The 6,870-nt window shown below is 40.4% G+C and overlaps 1 long non-coding RNA gene across 1 annotated transcript; it reads left to right on the top strand.

The window, feature by feature from the left end:
• Positions 1 to 4,126: 4,126 nt before the first annotated feature.
• On the top strand, positions 4,127 to 4,808 carry LOC140370834 (uncharacterized). Its single transcript, XR_011928404.1, has 4 exons — positions 4,127 to 4,152; positions 4,197 to 4,218; positions 4,527 to 4,548; positions 4,791 to 4,808. It is a non-coding gene; the product is annotated as an uncharacterized lncRNA (long non-coding RNA).
• Positions 4,809 to 6,870: the final 2,062 nt, after the last annotated feature.

Genomic DNA, 6,870 nt, shown 5'->3' with positions numbered 1-6,870 from the left:
TGAAACGTGTTAATTCAGACGCAATTTGACCCAGTTTGACCTAAAGATGCTAAAATCCTGTTGTTGGTTTCTAAATATTGTCATTTGTGTGTTTCAGCTTCGTCTGACGCAACATTTAGAGGACTTTATCCACTAAAAAACACATCATCATTTGTTTTAACTTGATAATCGCTATGGCAACGCCCCTAATTCCACATTGAGCATTTCATTTTTTACAACATTTCATGACACATTTGAGGGCAGACGAAATAAAAGGAAACTGGGTCACATTTAGAAAAGGTGCACAGTGTCACTTTCCTTGAAGCGCATCGTCTCCATGGAGATACTGCGGAACTTTCCTGCCCCGGCTTATCATTCAAGAACTTCAATATATAAATAGAGATATATTTTGGGGCTCAATATTTATCGTGTGCGCCTTATCTTTGCAATAATACTTTTTTTGTTGTTGTAATATTTGGGTCATAGACAGTTGAATACTTTTAGTGAATTATTAAATTTAGCAATGTATTTGTTGCTTTTAATTTTTTATTTTTTTTTTTACAATTTTCCGGCTTTGGGATCGTCATATCAGAGGCAAAAAGTTGTTTTATTGTGATATTTTCTGTTGCCTTAAAATCTGAGATTTTTTTAAAAAGAGAAAAAAATTATTATTGAAAATTTTTATCAACATTTTTTTTTTCTCCGGATGCCACTCCGTTATTTTCTACTTTAACTTATTTCCAGCGAATTCTTTGTCTATTATTATTTTTATTTTTTTCTTTCTATTTTCATTGCGTTGTATTTTGTTGTTGATCGATGTTCAAATTTTAAAAAGTAGCGAAAAAATGTATTAAAAATCTGTAGCCCAATGTCATGTCGTGTCGGTCTGTTCTCGACGTCATCTCCATGGAGACGGCCCGTTACATACACTGGCCCCTTCCCGTCCGCGACTGAACGCAAACGTACGTGGAAAAAACTCGCACATTTATCGCTAACGCACACATCGAGCCCCGCGACCGTTACCGAGGCGACGAGCGATTCACAGTGAGTGGAAAAAAGAATCGGGAGGAAGAAGCGACGGGCGAGTGCTAAAGTTTCCCGCCCTTAAAGTGGGATTGCGTTTTAAAGCGTTTGTCGGCGGTTTCGGAGCGACTCTGGAAAGGGAAAAGCTGCTACAGTACTGAAGAAGTCCACGGAGCTCAACGTGCTCGACCACGCCCCAAATGAACGCTCGACCACGCCCCAAATGAACACGCCTTTTCCTTTTTCGACATTGACCTTTTCTAAATCCGTGCGCGGGAAGGCAGAGGCGGTACTTACACTCGCTGGAGAACGCGGGACACTTCTTAGACACGGTGCGTTCGTATATTCAACAGTAAAAGTGTGAGTAAATCTACAAGTGACTAACGCTTTATTAAAGGGCCTCAGACGGGTTTTTACCATGTTCTAATTTTGACTTTTATTTGGTGTGTTTTTACCTGTTGTACATGTAAATGATAGTTTTACACCGGTCGAGCAGGTATTTGTGGAGAAAACAGTGAAAAACCAGTAGAAAAATGACAGGAAGTGACATCACACCAGGGACAAGTCAAAGTTTATGCAGAATTTACACAAAGAAACAACTTTTTTGACTCTCTAAACATTAATTCGACAAAATAAAGTCGCTCTCATATATTTTATTTTGTCAAATAAAAAAATTGTGACATTAGATGAGTTTTGGCCCAGTGTTTGCTGGGTAATTTCCTAGTGTGATGTCATCAATTACAAACAGGAAGTGAAATTATAAACTTAAAAAACGAGCTATTCTGGGATAACTTTTTTATATATATATTTTTTTAGCAAAATTCAAAATATATTTATCTTGACTGCATTTTAGTTCAATGAGTCGTTTGACCTGTAGGGGGCGCTTTAAGTTATGATAATTACTATATTGACTTCAGTAAAACAGTAAAAAATTTGTTTTATTGACAGTCGGATCGATACCAAAATATCGATATACCGATATTGACCGATGTGTCAACCCTGTCAATTAAGGTGCAAAAATACTAAACAAAGCTTAAAATTTGTCAAAAAATAAATACATAGTCAAATATACTTTATATTGTTTTTCTCATTTTTGTGTCTGTCCTTTGAAAATACCAAATTCTGTGCTTAATTTAATGTTTTGTTCCTTGAATCATACTTTACTGCACAATTTTCAAAAAGTCGATGGGGAAAAAATGGCCCGAATCGCAGCGCGTTGAGCTCTACGCAACGACGTGACGAACGCAACGACGTGACGAACGCAACGACGCGACGAACGCAACGACGCGACGAACGCAACGACGCGACGAACGCAACGACGCGACGAACGCAACGACGCGACGAACGCAACGCCGCGACGAACGCAACGACGCGACGAACGACGCGATGACGCGACGAACGCGCCGACGCGACGAACGCGACGACGCGACGAACGCGACGAACGCGACGACGCGACGAACGCGACGACGCGCCGATCGCGACGACCGCGACGACCGCGACGACGCGACAAACGCGGCGAACGCGACGACGCGACGAACGCGACGACCGCGACGACGCGACGAACGCGACGACGCGACGAACGCGACGACGCGACGAACGCAACAACGTGACAAAAAACACAAAAACAAAGAGCGCGGCGTCGTACACAACACGTACACAACACACTTATTCATGACGACACAATTATTCATGACGACACAATTATTCATGACTCGATGAAACAGACTTTATCAAACTGAATTGCGATCTCTCCTCACGTTTTTAAAGCAATGCATAGTCGCACAAAAAATGTCGTAATGGAATAGAAAAGTTGCCTCGTGGAGACAGAGGGGGCGCTAATGTGTCGAATTATTGATGATGAAAATACAGAAATGAACTGACGATTGTTTAGAATCCAATATGTTTTTGGGTTTCTATTGGAAATGTTCTTCAAATATTGTTTAAAAGTGTCAACTCAAAGTTTTAGAAAGGATCTACATCTAAACGTCTGTTATTTATTCATATACTTCGATAAAACTGTGATATTTACTGCATATATACATATTTTTGGGTTGGATGCCTTTTCCAAACACCTCGTTTTTGGAGGTTTCCATTTACGTTTTGCCAAAGCATGACAATTCAAAGTGCGATTCACCTCGTTTTGGACACAAAAATTCTAACATTCCAAAATGAAGTCTGACCAATTCTCATCTATTAAAAGTGCAATTGTTATTTTTTTTTAATCACGTTGACATGCGCAGACGACGAAAGGCGACAATTATAACGCTCACAGTAAAAGTACCGTATTTTTCGGACTATACGTTTTTTCATAGATATTTTCACATGACAACCACAAGAGGGCGATCTAGGCTGTAAGCGATGCAGAAGAAGAATCAGCACTTCCTCTTCCTCTGGAGTTTGTGGAGTTGTTTAGAAGTGACACAGAGGAAGAAGAATTCAATGGATTTAGTGATTTGGGGTAAAACTGATGCTTTGCTAAACTTGTTAGCATGTTCTTTATGCTATAGTTATCGGAATAACTGTTCATATGTTACGTTAACATACCAGACACTTACCACAGTTCTGTCTGTGCGTCATGTAGCTGAAGGTGTTAGCATTAGCATACGTCATGTAGCTGAAGGTGTTAGCGTTAGCATACGTCATGTAGCTGAAGGTATTAGCGTTAGCATACGTCATGTAGCTGAAGGTATTAGCGTTAGCATACGTCATGTAGCTGAAGGTATTAGCGTTAGCATACGTCATGTAGCTGAAGGTGTTAGCGTTAGCATACGTCATGAAGCTGAAGGTGTTAGCGTTAGCATACGTACACCTATTCACCATGTTCTCATCTGTTATTATTTTAAACTGCATTTACAGATCAAATGTCAGTTCTTGGTCTTGGATTTTATCAAATACATTTCCCCAAAAATGCGATGTTTTTTTCTTCTCTATTATGCACTTATACTCCGGAAAATACAGTATGCACGATTTTCAAGGTGTTTTTGAGCAATAAAACATTTTGATTTGAGTCTATTTAGCGGCTGAAATGTTCCACAGTGACTTTGTGGCTTTAATTAACCGCACGGCAGCGCGGAAATGAATTTAAGCAAAATGCATAGTTTTACGCAACCGATTTCTACCATTGGAAGGACTAAACCTGGACCGAACCAAGTCTACGTCAGGACTAAACCTGGACCGTGCCAAGTCTACGTCAGGACTAAACCTGGACCGAACCAAGTCTACGTCAGGACTAAACCTGGACCGTGCCAAGTCTACGTCAGGACTAAACCTGGACCGTGCCAAGTCTACGTCAGGACTAAACCTGGACCGTGCCAAGTCTACGTCAGGACTAAACCTGGACCGTGCCAAGTCTACGTCAGGACTAAACCTGGACCGTGCCAAGTCTACGTCAGGACTAAACCTGGACCGTGCCAAGTCTACGTCAGGACTAAACCTGGACCGTGCCAAGTCTACATCAGGACAAAACCTGGACCGTGCCAAGTCTACGTCAGGACTAAACCTGGACCGTGCCAAGTCTACGTCAGGACTAAACCTGGACCGAACCAAGTCTACGTCAGGACTAAACCTGGACCGTGCCAAGTCTACGTCAGGACTAAACCTGGACCGTGCCAAGTCTACGTCAGGACTAAACCTGGACCGTGCCAAGTCTACGTCAGGACTAAACCTGGACCGTGCCAAGTCTACGTCAGGACTAAACCTGGACCGTGCCAAGTCTACATCAGGACAAAACCTGGACCGTGCCAAGTCTACGTCAGGACTAAACCTGGACCGTGCCAAGTCTACGTCAGGACTAAACCTGGACCGAACCAAGTCTACGTCAGGACTAAACCTGGACCGTGCCAAGTCTACGTCAGGACTAAACCTGGACCGTGCCAAGTCTACGTCAGGACTAAACCTGGACCGTGCCAAGTCTACGTCAGGACTAAACCTGGACCGTGCCAAGTCTACATCAGGACAAAACCTGGACCGTGCCAAGTCTACGTCAGGACTAAACCTGGACCGTGCCAAGTCTACATCAGGACAAAACCTGGACCGTGCCAAGTCTACGTCAGGACTAAACCTGGACCGTGCCAAGTCTACGTCAGGACTAAACCTGGACCGTGCCAAGTCTACATCAGGACAAAACCTGGACCGTGCCAAGTCTACGTCAGGACTAAACCTGGACCGTGCCAAGTCTACGTCAGGACTAAACCTGGACCGTGCCAAGTCTACGTCAGGACTAAACCTGGACCGTGCCAAGTCTACGTCAGGACTAAACCTGGACCGTGCCAAGTCTACATCAGGACAAAACCTGGACCGTGCCAAGTCTACGTCAGGACTAAACCTGGACCGTGCCAAGTCTACGTCAGGACTAAACCTGGACCGAGCCAAGTTTTGCAGAAGCTACGTCGGGTTCAACGCTCTGGTTCAAATGTGAGTTTTTGGAAGACGACGGACGCGTTTAAACGAGGATTGTTCATTAAAGGGAGATTAAAACAACACTGCAAAATAAAGAACCAAAGATTAACGACATAAACATTTTAAAAATAATTTTAAGTTTGTTTTTGTATTTTATCATTATTAATAATTTATATTTGTTTATTTATTCAAGCAAATTGGAATAGCATAGCTCAAGAGTGATGTGATATTTCAAAGGGATAAATTATATGTGATAAAAATGTGTTTTGTAGGAAAAAAACATAAAAAACAACTACAACTAAATTTATCATTACAATTTACAACTCGATGTGTAAAGTGTGTGTTTAGCACATTTAAACATATGAATAACACTTTATTACGGCTAATAAAAGTGTATAATTATAAAGCAAATGAACAAAGACTTATTTCATTATTAACAAAAGGGCTTATTTTTAGTTTTATTGCACATTGAGACTTTTTAAACACATTATCAACCAAAATAAAAACTGAAATAAAGTGACAAAGTTTTGATAAAGAGAATTTTCACATATAAAATGTATTATTGATGAAATTCTGAAAGTTTATTCATTTTTTTACCATTTTCTTATAATAATGCCACTATATTTGTTATAAAATAGCCTGTTCTTACGGCTTTTAGAGCTTGTATGGTCCAGATTATGATTTTTTAATAGTCGACTAATCACAACGAACTGCCTGATGCGACAAATCATTCTGAATAAACTGAATTAAGTCTTTGTTCATGCTTTATTATTAAGGTTAATTAAGATATAGTAATTATAAAGTGTCATCATCATTAATAATTGTTTACTAAATCTCTTTAATATTTGAAACAACCTGGAGCCACAAGAGGTCACTAATGAGCAGGTGGACAACGTTTACATGTTGTTGAATAATACGCAAAGGAAATGACACTTGTTAGCATAATTACTAATGATAGTTAGCATATTAATAATGATAGTTAGCATATTAATAATGATAGTTAGCATATTAATAATAATTAGTGGTGGGAAATATCAATAAATGGATAATATCGCACTTTTTTAGTTTTGGATATGTGTAAAACTAGAATATGGAGTGTATTGTGTAAAAAAAAACAAGGTATAAAGTGATATTTCTGCACTTTTACGCTTAAATCCACGGCCCGTTCAGAATGTGCCGCACAGTTCTCTGATTCGTTTCATATTTACAGCACGTTTGACGCTCCCTCCAGCCAAGAATCTCCGGTTCGAACACCTTTTTGCGTCACGGCGGTGAAACATTTTCGGCAGATTCGCCAACTCCAGCGACGACTCTTTTGTGCGCGCGTTAGCATTAGCAGTAACAAAACACATAAACTGTCCCTGACCCAAAACAATCGGAGAAAACAAACTTGTATTCACTCAGGTACACTTAAGTCACTTTTTACTCACACTTATACTTAAGTACTACGTGAAGTGTAACAGTCTCTTA

Source organism: Eucyclogobius newberryi, unplaced genomic scaffold (assembly GCF_026437365.1).
Source record: "Eucyclogobius newberryi isolate DKJ021-1_F unplaced genomic scaffold, fEucNew1.0.hap1 SCAF_21, whole genome shotgun sequence".
Classification (NCBI taxonomy): domain Eukaryota; kingdom Metazoa; phylum Chordata; class Actinopteri; order Gobiiformes; family Gobiidae; genus Eucyclogobius; species Eucyclogobius newberryi.
Note: the sequence above shows the minus strand (reverse complement) of the source record. Positions and strands in the feature narration are given on the sequence as shown.